The sequence below is a fragment of the Rattus norvegicus genome, chromosome 12 (genome assembly GCF_021556685.1).
Source record: "Rattus norvegicus strain SHRSP/BbbUtx chromosome 12, alternate assembly SHRSP_T2T, whole genome shotgun sequence".
Lineage (NCBI taxonomy): Eukaryota > Metazoa > Chordata > Mammalia > Rodentia > Muridae > Rattus > Rattus norvegicus.
The window spans coordinates 22,753,186-22,766,947 of record NC_141545.1 but is presented as its reverse complement, the minus strand read 5'-3'; the positions used below and the strand labels follow the sequence as shown (position 1 = coordinate 22,766,947).

Below are 13,762 nucleotides of genomic sequence, written 5' to 3'. Positions count from 1 at the left end.
TTCTGGTCAGTAAGGAATTCTGGTCTGTGTCTGTCTACGTGCCTGTGGAGTGCTACAAAAATTCTATTTTTATAATTCTGTAATTCTGTTCTGAAAAGAGACCTAAAAATACTTTATGTTCATATGCAGGTTAAGGTGAGTGCACTTTGGGTTCATGACCACTCAGAGGCCAGAAGACATTCCAGGCCCTGGTCTATGTCTCAGTTGGGATGGGTGTGGGAATAGAGAACCACAGGAACTAATTGTTCTGGTTATGTTTCTTTCTCCCTTGATAAAAAGGGAGAGGATAGATATTTTTTTCTTATGTGTGAGCACCATCTTTTGGTTGCTTCTCATACGTGATATAGATGTTTGTTGGGATTAATTATTTGTGCTTGTGCTTCATGTTATAGTTTGAAATTGACTTTGAGGGACATGGGACATGCACCTTCAACCACATTAGAATTGGTTCTCAGTCATTTTAAGAATGTTAAATCTAGGGTACAGAATTGCTCAGTCTTTATGAGGAAAGTTAAACTAGCCACATTTTTGCAGGTCAGAATCACCCACTTTAAACCCTCTTCTCAGTGCTCCAACGGGGCTATGAGCCAACAACAGAGGGGCAATCAAAAGTGCCTCACAAAGCCTTACAATAAGTGGTAGCAAGAGGCAGTGTGTACAAAGGGCAGGGACATAATGAACATAAGCATATGACCTGCACTTATTGGGAATTCCTCCTTCCTGGGTAATAATTGCAGTCCATGAGGCCTGTCATAAGTGGGGTTCAAAGGTTATGGGTGGCACATGCTGAGCCATTAGTGTAACCCTAATTATCTAAAGCCACCAAAGGCTTGTTTTTGCTCAATCTTGGGTGAACTTCTTGTTCCCCTAAGAAGTTGGGTATAGCATACCACTTTTATGTTTATTTAGCTGCAAGATTTTCCTTCATTATGAGAATTAAACAGATAAATCCCTCCGCCAACTTAGAGTGGCCCTACATGACCACCAGAATCACGAAAGACCTATCAATCTGTCAATCCTATCCATGTCCAGACCAGATGTGTTGAGTCAAATTAAACCACAGGATCCATTCCTAGTGGTGCCTGTACTGACTGATTTGCATATCAACTTGACACAAGCTGGAGGCATTACAGAGAAAGGAGCCTCCCTTGAGGAAATGCCTCCGTGAGATCCAGCTGTAAGGCGTTTTCTCTATTAGTGATCGAGTGTTGGAGGGCCCATTGTGGATGGTGTCATCCCTGGGCTGGTATTCTTGGGTTCTCTAAGAAAGCAAGCTGAGCAAGCCAGAGGAAGTAAGCCAGTAAGCAGCATTCCCCCATGATTTATGCATCCATTCCTGCCTCCAAGTTCCTACCCTGTGTGAATCCCTGTCCTGTTTCCTTTGGTGATGAACAGCAATGTAGAAGTGTAAGCTGAATAAACCATTTTCTCCCCCAACTTGCTTCTTGGTCATGATGTTTTGTGCAGGAAGAGAAACCCTGACTAAGATGATACCCTTCCATCAATTCACTTAAGTTTCAGCCTTGCTTCTATACTTCCCTTGGATTCCAAAGATTGATTTCCAGGAAGTTGCCTGACAGGTCATGGCGATAATGCTGCTGCCACATTGCCACTCAGCATCCTTTATGGTGGGAACTGTGAAGGAGTCTGATCAACTTTGAACCTCCAACTTTTCATTCTTAATGAAATCATTCATGGAAAATTGCTTTCAGTCTGTTCAGTCATGTGCTGGTCCAAAATTTTCCTCTAGCCATGCAGTGCAAATGCCCCAGCTATTCCCCTTAATCATGGCCTCAGTTCCTAAGGTCAACAGATTAGAGCTACATCCCTATTGCATTATTCCTAGCTGTGGTATCCTAGCAACTGGAGCCTGCTTCGAACACTCTAATTTTTTAAAGTAAACATTTCATGGCCCCTGTGACACAGGTAATAGCATTGAGGGAACACTGAGAGGAAAGAGGCTGGGATGGGGGTGGGGTGACTTGCTGGTGGCAGACCGCCTGCCCACTCCCAATATCAAAATATGACCTTTTTCTACTGAAGCAACTTTAATATATGGTATTGGGGCTGGAATTACTGCAGCTGCTGGCATCAGACTTGCACTCCAGTGGATCTTCATTAAAGGATTTCAAGTGGATTCATTCCAATTAGAGTCTTAAAAGTATTCTGTATTGCTATTATTGGTCACTACCTCTCCGGGTCAGGAGTGGGCAATTCTTGTGCCTGCTGCCTTCCTTGAATATGGTAGCAGTTTCTCAGAATCCTTGTCTGTAAACTAACCCTGATTTCCTGTCACTTGTGGTCACCATGGCAAGGCATCTACCATTGAAAGTTCATAGGGCAGACATTTGAATGGGTCGTTGCCGACACTGGCGGGAAAGGAGCAGGGCATATGATAGGGCAATAGGGCCAAGGTTATCTAGAGTCACAAAAGCTACTGGCACCTACCCCCTGAACGGGGAAGGGAAGGAGCTGACCAGGTTTGTTTTAATCTGATAAATGCATGCATCCCCTCCTCCTGAGGAGGTGGATCAGCACCAGTAGGCATGTATTAGTTCTATAATCACCACAGTTATCCAAGTAGAAGAGAAGCCATTGGCCAAGACCAAAGGAACCATAATGGATTTAATGAGCCACTCACTGTTTCACTGTACCAGTCACACTTAGACATTCATGACTTAATCTTTGGGACAAACACATGCTACTGACAGAATCAAGCAGGCAGGTACATGAATGAATCTAGGACAGCAAAAGAGAGGAGCCTGGGGGCAGACAGACAAAAGGACAAAAAGAAAGCTTGTGACCAAACCTAAAGAGATGGCACCCTTCAGCGCATGCATACAAGCCTGTGAGTGTTCATCTGCCTCCAACATGGCCACCTCTTTTCTGTGGCATCAGGAGATCCAGAACATTATCACACCTGGTGTGCAAGGAGTGATTGAGCAGGTGAAGAGAAGCTAGTGCTGCTGGTCAAATCCTGTGAACAATAATTTCCCACCACCACCTCTGGTGTGGTATTTGTGGAAGACGTTGGGGGTTTGGGGGTGTGGAACCAAGCAAGCCACAACTCAGAACCAGATAAAAACTGTCTCACCCTTGTGAGATCGACACACTCCCAATGCCCAACACACTGGTGAGTGCAGTACGGCTCTTTGGTTGATGCGTCCATAATAGGCCTCTAAGACGAGGCAGACACTGACAACTCCAGCTGTGTCAGAAGAGTAGGAACAGGTGGGAGAGACTACAACAATGGGGACCAGCGGGAGACAGGACGGTGGCCAGAGAAGCAGAGGAAGGCGGCCCTATGAACTCAGCCAGCTCTGCATGAGTAATGGAGGAGGAGAAAGGGAGGTAGATGAGTGAGGAGGATAAAGGGGGGGTGTCAGCAGAGCAAGGCCAAACCTCTGTGAGAGGGGAAGACTGCAACCAGAGTCCCCACAGCCGCACCCAGGCGACCACCTCAGCTCTGGGACAGTCTCTGTGAATATCTTCCAATAGGACAACAGGGCTTGATAAGCCCCCAAACCCACCTTGTCAGACAGACCCACCACTGGCAGAGGACAATAGCTAGCCTCCTATTTCCCTTGCTGGACACTTCCTCTGCTCTTACCCACCAAGGCCATGTACCACCCAAGACCATGCAAACCCTGTTGTAGCTTAAGAGTCAGAAAGTCCTCCAAACTGCTCTCCTTTCAGCAGTCTCCCAGACTACAGTAACCACCCAAGCCAGTACTTGCCTGGTGTCCCCCCTAAAGACTGGTCCAACAGTATTGCTGTTGGCTGGGCAGATGGCGAGATCCAACAGAAGGTAGGGAGGGGGAACAACAAAATAGAAAGAGAATTAATGACAAGGCAGAGACAAAGGGACCAGCCTGATATAAACTAGCAGGAATCACCTTGCCCACGGTCCCCAAGACAACTTGCTATACTTGCATTTCCATGCTAGACACAAAGTGATGGCCACCAAGGAGACAGAGAACACTCAACACCACTCAGAACCAGATAAAAAAACTGTCTCACCCTTTTGAGATGGACACACTTCCAATGCCCGACACACTGTGAGTGCAGCATGGCTTGTACATGAACCACCACAACTGATGAAGATCCTAGTGTGGTAATCGGCCCCAGATACCTGATAACCCACCAGATGTAGTCAACCATTGTTTCCAAAATGGCCATACCCTAGAGAGAGATCAATCTTGAGACAATGACACTCCCAGTCCCAAGAAGGGGAACACACATGCATTGGGCCAGCTGTGGGAATACTGCCAATCAGGGCATTCTGAGCAGGGAACATGTACTGCATGGGATACATCCGGGTAGTGATTAGGGCAAATCTGACACACAAGCGAGAGGGGTGTACATGGTGGCAGGCATGGGGGATGGAAGACAGGTGAGGACAGGAGCTCACTTAGGTCCTTCCGTTCACCATTTCAGGGGACTATAGCTCACACTGGAGTGTGCTTGGCCCTTCCCCAACCTCACGAGAACACACACTACACACACCTGCAGGATGACAGCTCTGCATTGCATGATCCCTATTCGAACTCCAAGTAGGGAAGCATGGGCTACAATAGATAAAAGACCAAAGCCTTTTCTCCACTAAAGATAGGGCCGAAGGGGAAAACACTCAGCAGAAGCTATGTACAGATAGCAGTTTTGACAGATACTCATGGGAACCATCCAAGAGAAACGCCTGAAAGTCTGCCCTCCTCAGATGGCTAGAGAAGGCAACTTCTTCTCATTGAGGGCAGGACAGACCCAAACCAATGAGACCTGGGTCACAGTAACCCAAAACTAGTGGTATGAGTGGCCATCAAGGGGTCTCTGTTACTGGTGAGGACACTCATCTCAGCATCTGTAGACAGAGAGGACCTGATGCAGCCTCATCCCCACCCCAAGCCAGGCTTCTCAAAGCCCCCTGCCAGGTGGCAGAACAGTAAACATTGTAAGAAAATGTCTTTAAAGACAAAGACCAGGCACAAACTCTTGGCACCTATGGCCTATGGACAAAGGCAACAGCCTGGAGTTAGAGATAGACAGGATGTGGACAGGAGTTAGACCAGAATTATAAAGGAAGGGGGCAGGGAATGGCAGGAAATGGACTGAAGTTGGGCAGGAGGCAGACGTGACTGTACAGGAGGTAGACAGGAGGTTGGTATGAGGCACACAAGAAATAGACAGGGGGTATAGAGAAGATGGAGAGAAGGTGGACATGAGGTAGAAAGGAGCTGAAGAGGAGGTGGACTGGAGGTGGACTGGAGATAGACAGGAGTTGAAATGGAGGTAGAAAGGAAGTGGAGAGAAGGCAGAAAGAAGATGGACATAAGGAGGGCTGGAGGGAAATAGAAGGTGGACAGATTGTGGAAGGAGGTAGATAAGAGTTGGAAAAGATGTGGACAGAAGACATATATGAGGTGGTCAGCAGGTGGAGAGGTGGTAGACCTGAAGTGAATAGAAGATGGACAGCAAGTGGACAGGAGGTGGCCCAGAGGTAGACGTGAAATTCTCCAGAGATAGATAGAAGGTGGACAGGAGGTGGAGAGGAGATAAGCAAGAGAGAGACAGTGGGTAGACAGGACATTGAAAGGAAGTGGACAGAATTTGGCTCAGAAAGTGAATAGGAGATGGATAAGTGATGGACAGATGGTAGAAGGAGATGGAGAGGAGGTGGACAGGAGGCAGGCAGGAGGTGGACAGGAGATGGACAAAAATGAACAGGAGTTGGAGAGTATGTGGAATGGAGGAAAAAACAGGAGATGGACAGCAGGTCTACAGGAGATGGACAGGTTGTGGACAGAATATGGATATGAGGTTAATAGAAGGTATGTGTGTGTGCATGTGTGTGTATGTATGTATGTATGTATGTATGTATAACGTATATATATGTGTGTGTGTATGTGTATGTGTACGGGGTAGACAGGAGATTGACATGAAGTGAACAGAAGGTGGATTGGAGCTGGAAAGGAGACAGAAGGTAGACAGAATATTGGCATGAAGTGGGCAGGAGATAGAAAGGAGGACAGGAGCCAGATAGGATCTGGACACAAGGCAAATAGGAGGTAGACAAAACATAGACAGTAGGTAGTCAGGACACTGACAGAAGATGGACTGGATATTGACAGGAAGTGGACAGGGTTTGGACAGGAGGTGGGCAGGAGGCAGGCAGAAGACAGACAGGAGGTGAATAGTAAGTGGAGAGTGGGTGGACAGGAGTTGGACAGGTGTTAAACAAGAAGTGGAAAAGAGGCATTCAGGTGGCAGGCAGGAGGTTGACAGGAGGCAGACAGAGTATGGACAGGAGGTAAACAGGATATGGACAGGATATGGACATGAGGTTGACAGGAGGTAGATAGGTGCACAGTAGAAGAAAAAAGGTGGACATGAGTTGGCAGGAGTCAGACAGGAGGTTGAAAGAAGGTAGACAGGAAGGGAAAACTTGATGACCAGGAGGTGGACTGGAAGCAGTCATGAGGTGGACAGGAGGTCTACAGGAGAGAGACATGAGGAAAACAGGAGATGTAAGGGAGGTGGACAGGATTCAGACAGGAGGTGGACCAGAAGTGGACAGGAGGTGGACCAAAAGTGATAAGGAGGCTGATAGAAGGTGAACAGGATGTAGAAATTTTCCCCAGTGCCCATGTGTTCAAGAATCTTCCCTACTTTTTCTTCTGTTAGTTTGAGTGTATCTGGTTTGATGTGGGGTTCTTGATCCACTTGGACTTATGCATCGTACAGGGCAATAAGAATGGATCGATCTGCATTCTTCTACATGCTGACCTCCAGTTGAACCAGCACCATTTGTTGAAAATACTATCTTTTTTCCACTGTATGGCTTTAGCTCCTTTGTCAAAGATCAAGTGACCATAGGTGTGTGGGTTCATTTATGGGTCTTCAATTCTGTTCTACAGATCTATCTGCGTGTCTCTGTACCAATACCATACAGTTTTTATGACTACTGCTCTGTAATACTGCTTGAGGTCAGGGTTGGTGATTCCCCCAGAAGTTCTTTTATTGTTGAGTATAGTTTTTGCTATCTCAGATTTTTTGTTATTTCAAATGAATTTGCAGATTGCTCTTTCTATCTCTATAAAGAATTGAATAGAAATTTATTGGGGATTGCATTGAATCTGCAGATTGCTCTTGGCAAAATGGCCATTTTTATTATATTAATTAATATAATGCTTAATATAATAATTAATTAATGCCAATCCCTGAGCATGGGAAATCTTTCCATCTTCTGAGATCTTCAATTTCTTTTTTCAGAGACTTGAAGTTCTTGTCATAAAGATCTTTCCCTTGCTTGGTTAAAGTCACACAAAGATTTTATATTATTTGGGGCTATTATGAAGGGTGTCATTTCCCTAATTTCTTTCTCTATCTGTTTATCCTTTGAGTAGAGGAAGGCTACTGATTTGTTTGAATTAATTTTATACCCAGACACTTTGTTGAAGTGTTTGTCAGGTTTAGTAGTTATCTGGTGGAACTTTTGGGATCACTCAAATATACTATCATATCATCTGCAAATAGTGATATTTTGATTTCTTCCCTTCCAATTTGTATCCCTTTGACCTCCTTTCACTGTCTGATTGCTCTGGCTAGGACGTCGAGAACTATATTGAATAAGTAGGGAGAGAGTGGGCAGCCTTGTCTAGTCCCTGATTTTAGTGGGATTGCTTCAAGTTTCTCTCCATTTAGTTTGATGTTAGCTATTGGTTTGCCGTATATTGCTTTTATTATGTTTAGATATGGGCCTTGAATTCCTGATCTTTCCCGAAATTTTATCATGAAGGGGTGTTGAATTTTGTCAAATGTTTTCTCAGCATCTAATGAAATGATCATGTGGTTTTTATCATTGAGTTTGTTTATATAGGGAATTATGTTGATGGATTTCCATATATTAAACCATCCCTGCATACCTGGGATGCAGCCTACTTGATCATTATGGATAATCGTTTTGATGTGTTCCTGGATTCGGTTTGCCAGAATTTTATTGAGTATTTTTGTGTCGATATTCATAAGGGAAATTGGTCTGAAGTTCTCTTTCTTTGTTGGGTCTTTGTGTGGTTTAAGTATAAGAGTAATAGTGGCTTCATAGGAGGAATTCGGTAGTGCTCCTTCTGTTTCAATTTTGTGGAATAGTTTGGACAGTATTGGTATGAGGTCTTCTATGAAGGTCTGATAGAATTCTGCACGAAACCCATCTGGTCCTGGGCTCTTTTTGGTTGGGAGACTTTTAATGACTGCTTCTATTTCTTTAGGAGTTATGGGGTTGCTTAAATGGTTTATCTGTTCCTGATTTAACTTTGATACCTGGTGTTTGTGTAGAAAATTGTCCATTTCCTCCAGATTTTCGAGTTTTGTTGAAAATAGGCTTTTGTAGTAGGATCTGATGATTTTTTGAATTTCCTCAGATTCTGTTCTTATGCCTCCCCTTTCATTTCTGATTTTGTTAATTTGGATACATTCTCTGTGACCTCTGGTTAGTCTGGCTAAGAGTTTATTTATCTTGTTTGATTTTCTCAAAGAACCAGCTCTTGGTTTTGTTGATTCTTTGTATGGTCCTTTTTGTTTCTACCTGGTTGATTTCTACCCTGAGTTTGATTATTTCCTGCCTTCTACTCCTCTTGGGTGTATTTGTTTCTTTTTGTTCTAGAGCTTTCTAGTGCTGTCAAGCTGCTGATGTATGCTCTCTCCTATTTCTTTCTGCAGACACTCAGATCTATGAGTTTTCCTCTTAGCACTGCTTTCATTGTGTCCCATAAGTTTCGGTATGTTGTACGTTCATTTTCATTAAATTCTAGGAAGTCTTTAATTTCTTTCTTTATTTCTTCCTTGACCAAGTTGTCATTGAGTAGAGCATTGTTCAACTTCCATGTATATGTGGACATTCTGTCATTATTGTTGTTATTAAAGACCAGCCTTAGTCCGTGGTGATCTGATAGGATGCATGGGATTATTTCTATCTTCCTGTATCTGTTGAGGCCTGTTTTGTGACTGATTATGCTGTCAATTTTGGAGACAGTACCATGAGGTGCTGAGAAGAAGGTATATCCTTTTGTTTTAGGATGAAATGTTCTACAGATATCTGTTAAATCCATTTAATTCATATCTTCTCTTAGTTTCTCTATGTCTCTGTTTAATTTCTGTTTCCATGATCTGTCCATTGATGAGAGTGGGGTGTTGAAATCTCCTACTATTATCATGTGAGGTGCAATGTGTGCTTTGAGCTTTAGTTAGTTTTCTTTTATGAGTGTAGGTGCCCTTGCATTTGGAGCATAGATATTTAGGATTGAGAGTTCATCTTGGTGGATTTTTCCTTTGATGAATATGAAGTGTCCTTCCTTATAGTGTTGATGACTTTTGGTTGAAAGTCGATTTTATTCGATATTAGAATGGCTACTCCAGCTTGTTTCTTCAGACCATTTGCTTGGAAAGTTGTTTTCCAGCCTTTTACTCTATCTTTGTCTCTGAGGTGTGTTTCCTGTATGCAGCAAAATGCTGTGTTCTCTTTACATATCCAGTCTGTTAGTCTATGGCTTTTTATTGGGGAATTGAGTCTGTTGATGTTGAGAGAGATTAAGGAATAGTGATTGTTGCTTCCTGTTATTTTTGTTGTTAGAGGTGGAATTATGTTTGTCTCTCATCTTTTGGTTTCATTGCAAGGAGATTACATTCTTGCTTTTTGTACAACATAGTTTCTTTCCTTGTGTTGGAGTTTTCCATCTATTATCCTTTGTAGGAATGGATTTGTAGAAAGATATTGTGTAAATTTGGTTTTGTAAGGAGATCATCTTTGTCTTCAAAGTCAGTCTGACTTACCGAAGAAGTTCTAGGATAATAAATCATATTTTGTTTACATTCATTTTTATCTATTTTTAATCTCTGTTTTATTGTCTGTTTGTATGCTGGTTTGTGAGTCTATTTGTCTGTCAGACAGTGATGTTGTTTCAGGTTAGAACATAGACCACAGGCATTTTCATGGATGTCAGTGGTAAAAGAGGAAATGGGCATCAACACAGACTCCATTTGATATAGCAGCATTAACCCAGACAGGGCCGTCAGTGGCAGCACAAGTATGGACATCACCATGGCCTCAGGTGTCATGGCAGACTATTCAGATCAGTATGGTCCCTGGGTAGCATCAAGGCCCATGGTCATCAACATGGATTCAGGCAATAGCACAAACCACAGACGTCCACATGGCCTTTGGTGGCAACTCAGACCACAGACACCAACACAGACCCTGGCTGATGTAGGGTTTTGTTCTCATACATGATACTTGGAAGCAATAAGGACACGGATATAACTATGGTCTCCAGTGACAGAACACACCATTCAGATCAATATAGCCCCCAGGAACATCATGGCCCACATACATTAACATGACTTTAGGTGGCAACAAGGACATGGCACAAGAATTAACTTTAACATTTCTTTGTTTTATACCTTTTATGCAGAATCATGATTTCCATCAAGAGAGATTTGTATCCAGACATGTTTTCCATGAAGATTTTCCATGAAATGTATAGCAGTAATTGGGGAACATTTGGTAGGATCGGTGGAAACCTAGTGCAATGGAAATTTCCTGGAATCTCTGAGGGTGACTGCAATCAGGAAAACTAAAAATGGAGGATGTGGCATCAGCACTGGCCATTTGTAGACAAGACAGTCTTTTAGTGGAGGAAATGGGTTGCATTCAGTTGAATTGTGAGCAAAACAAGTTCAGGGAAGATCCCTAAACAACCCAGGCTGAGGCTAGGACAGAATCAATCTCTCTCTCTCTCTCTCTCTCTCTCTCTCTCTCTCTCTCTCTCGCTCTCTCTCTCTCTCGCTCTCTCTCTCTCGCTCTCTCTCTCTCACTCTCTCGCTCTCTGTCTCACTCTCTCTATCTCTCTCTCTATCTCTCTCCCCCCCCCCCTCTCTCTCCCTCTGTCTCACTCTCTGTGTAAAATAGCAGTGGGCCCCGTGGTGGAGAACAACTTACTTCCATACAGCACATTGAACATAGAAAGGCTAAACTGGTACAGACTTGGAGCCTTCATGCCTATATTCTAGTCTCTTCAGTGGAAGAAAGTACACTGCAGGCTATGAAAAGAAAATCTGGACACCAACTAGCCATAAAACCCTCCGTTTGCAATTTGTCCTACCAGCAAGAGGGGATAGAGCAATGATGACTCAGAACTTGTAAGAGTGACCAAACAATGTTTGGTATAACTTGAGGCCCATGCCAAGAGAGAAATCCCATGCCCTACATTGATGGTATGGACAGAGCACTTCATAGTGCAGAGACCTGGAGTAGACCCAAACGAGACTGAAATATATCCAATAAAATTATTCCTAATGGTATCCTACTGCACTCATAGACTGGTGCTCTAGCCTGCCATCCTCAGAAAGGCTGTCTTTCGAAGATGGTGGGAGTGAAGGCAGAGACCCACAGCCAGACATGCAGAATAGAGTGTCTAAATTGGAGGGCTCCATTTAATTGGTAACCCTCCCCTCGAGAATAGGGAACCCACTAAAGAGGAGAAAAAAACTGTATGAGCCAATGGAAAACACTGGGAGAACCTGGCCCACTGAATCTACAAAGCATGGCTCACATGGGCTCAAAGAGACTGAAATTGCACGCACAATTCCTGTGTGTCTCTGAACCGCATCCTCCGAATATATGCGATAGCTGTTAGCTTGCTGTTCTGTGGGACTCCTAGCAGAGTGGGCAGGCACATCTCTGACTTGTTTGCCTGATCTTCAGACTCTTTTCCTCTTCTTGGGTTCCCATGTCCAGCCTCTGTATGAGGGCTTTCACCTTGTCTTTTTTTTTTTTATTAACTTGAGTATTTCTTATTTACATTTCGAGTGTTATTCCCTTTCCCGGTTTCCGGGCAAACATCCCCCTAATCCCTCCCCCTCCCCGTCTTTATGGGTCACCTTGTCTTATAGTATCTTGTTTTGTCCTGTTGAACTGTCTTCTCTTGAAGGCCTGCTTGTTTCTGAAGAGAAAATAGAGGAGTGGATCTGGAGGAGAAGGGAGGTGTCAGGGGATCTTGGAGAAGTAGAGGGAAGGAAAATTGTCCGGGATGTATTTTCTATAAGTATAAAAGAATATAAGTTTATTTTCAAAGCAATTTCCAACTCTTTCATTTTCATTTGTGAGTGATATTGATAACTGTATAATCAATAACCAAACTTCTCCACCGAATCACTGCAGAAACTCACCCCTTTTAAGATTTTTCTATACCCTGCATCTCTATAGGTTTTAGAAGCCCTCTTTTGTAATGTGTTTTGCACAGCCCACCTCAGCCTCTGTACCTCTGCTTCAAATGTAGCATCACTGTAACATTATCTTTTCTGCCATTCCACCAGGCACTCAGGTTCACTTCTAGGTCTCAGTTGTCTAACAAGATAGTTCACATTTTAGGCTGTAAAACTATTACTAAAGGCCATAAAAGGAAACGAACTATTTATTGTAAGTGCAGAGACAGAAGATGAAATATTTACTGGATTTATCAATACAAACTATAATAACAATTTGCCTCTTGACATACCGCCTTGATATACATATAAAAGTTATAGCTTTTAACTTTAAATGAACCTATGCAGTTAGTGGCAGATAATGAATGTTTAGATAGCTAGTCTCACACGTAAATATCTCTGTCGCAACCTCTTGTTCAGTTTATGGTTTGAATTTATGTTTTAACTTGCTGTGTGCTTTTGAGGGGAGATGCTTTGAATTCCATGTAATCTATCCTTCTGAAAAAAATTTCAAAAAAAAACTAGAAACAATGGCATTAAGAAGCAAGAAGGAGAATAGAAGAGAAGCAGAGTAGAAGTAGAAGAAACCACAGAACATTGCAGAATATAACAGGACTGAAGACAGAAGAGAAGAGACTAAGAAGAATAGGAACTATACAGAGAAAGCAGACAACACCAGGCAGGCCTATGATGAAACAGGTTTTTTAAATCCATTTATTAATAAAAGGGTAAAATCTGTTTTTCTCTCTAAGCAATAAAGGTTGAAGCTTATTTTTCATCCAGAATGAATGAGCTCTTTCTTCACTGACCTTTGCTCTCTGGAGCTTGTTCGTGTGGGCATTTGTTCCATCTAAAAATATAGATGCAGGTGTGTGTGTGTGTGTGTGTGTGTGTGTGTGTGTGTGTGTGTGTGTGTAAGTTGATGACATAATAAATGGTCGGGCCCAACAAGAGTGTATTGTGTATAAATGTTTGTATGAATGGATGAGTAATGTGCTTCATTCTGTGGGAGTAACTCTCTTCTCCTAGTTCCATAAAAGTTAATTGCCCCAAGCCCCCCTTCTCATCAAGCCAGTGAGAGGCAATGCTCCTAGACAATGGAGAAGGGAGCCTTAACAACTAATCCTTTATTTAACCCCAGCTGTCTAACAATAGGATGTTAATCACCTGAGGACTGCTGCTTCTGACAGATTAACCTCGAGACAAGAGAGATAAACACTATGTTATAGTAAGCATTTCGCAAGATCAAATCTTCCCCTACCAATGTCCACCCAGACCCCAGAGTGCATTCCTGAGAGGACTCAGAGCCCAGGGTATAATTCCCAGCAAGTAATGAAACCTCACTTCAGATGTGTGTGTGTGTGTGTTTGCATATATGTGTGTTGCATATGTATGTATATATTGCATATTAAGACAGTTATAAAAACAGAGTATGGTTTTTGAAACTGACACTATTAAAAACCAATTGATGTAAACAATTAACCCATTGAAATCCACTTTCCAAATTAGA

At 43.0% G+C, this 13,762-nt stretch overlaps 1 pseudogene; it reads right to left on the bottom strand.

Moving 5' to 3' along the window:
* Positions 1–580: 580 nt before the first annotated feature.
* On the bottom strand, positions 581–2,724 carry LOC148002221 (18S ribosomal RNA; annotated as a pseudogene).
* Between the last annotated feature and the right edge of the window lie 11,038 nt (positions 2,725–13,762).